The sequence below is a fragment of the Myotis davidii genome, unplaced genomic scaffold (assembly GCF_000327345.1).
Source record: "Myotis davidii unplaced genomic scaffold, ASM32734v1 scaffold771, whole genome shotgun sequence".
Lineage (NCBI taxonomy): Eukaryota > Metazoa > Chordata > Mammalia > Chiroptera > Vespertilionidae > Myotis > Myotis davidii.
The window spans coordinates 749,385-750,257 of record NW_006282668.1 but is presented as its reverse complement, the minus strand read 5'-3'; the positions used below and the strand labels follow the sequence as shown (position 1 = coordinate 750,257).

At 47.5% G+C, this 873-nt stretch overlaps 1 protein-coding gene across 1 annotated transcript in view; it reads left to right on the top strand.

Moving 5' to 3' along the window:
* The window catches only part of TOM1L1 (target of myb1 like 1 membrane trafficking protein), a 48,823-nt gene that overhangs the window by 41,488 nt on the left and 6,462 nt on the right, over positions 1-873 (top strand). The gene's annotated exons all lie outside the window — the stretch shown is intronic.

Here is an 873-nt window from a genome sequence, read left to right as displayed (position 1 = left end):
ACCCTGAGCACACTACTAGCTAGAATTAGAGGGCTTCTTTTCGAGGTCTTGCCTGGCTTAACGGCTCCCTGCTGGGTTGTAGGCTACATTGGCGTTTGTAGTAAGAGCTGCTTTAAAATCTTAGATAATTTCAGCACCTGTGTCCTTCTTATAGCAACTTCTGTCAATCTGGCTTTTCTCTTGCCATTTGAAATTCTTCCAGTTCTTCAAATGCCTAGTAAGTTTGGGTTGTATATTGGACATTTTTAATGTTATGAGATACTTGCTCTTATTTAAATCCTATTGAGAATGTTGATACTTTGATATTAGTAGGCAGACAGCCTTGTTAGTTTCATGCCACCGTTTAACCTGCCCTCTGTATGCCGCGGTTCCCACGCGGCTAAGCTTTGCAGTGCCGTTCAGCTGTCTCACCTGGGCCTCACTCAGTGGTCAGCCTGAGGTCTGGACGGCAGGCTGTGTCCAGTTCTCATTACCTTTGGCATCCTGACTGGGAACTGATCCACAGTTACAGACCAGAGGGTGAGCCCAGGATTTCACAAACAGCTTTGAGTTTGCTTTTCTGAATTTGTCCCTTTGTGGTTTCTCTGATACTTTATCTTCCCAGGACTCCCTTTTTGGCTCTCCAGTCAGAAGCTGGAGGTTTACTGTGCCATGCACTTCCTTCAGTGATACTGTGTCTGGGACCAAATGGCAGACAGAGGGGAAAAAAGAAACAAGGGAGGTTCACCCCATCCTGTTGGGATCACAGTTCTACCTGTTGGAGAGGAAGGTTCCCCTCACTCAGGGTTGTAAACCCCTCCAGGTCCCTGTTACCCATGATGCCACTGCAGCCAGCTTGGGATTGCCTAGGGTTGGGGGTGTGAGAACAGAGAG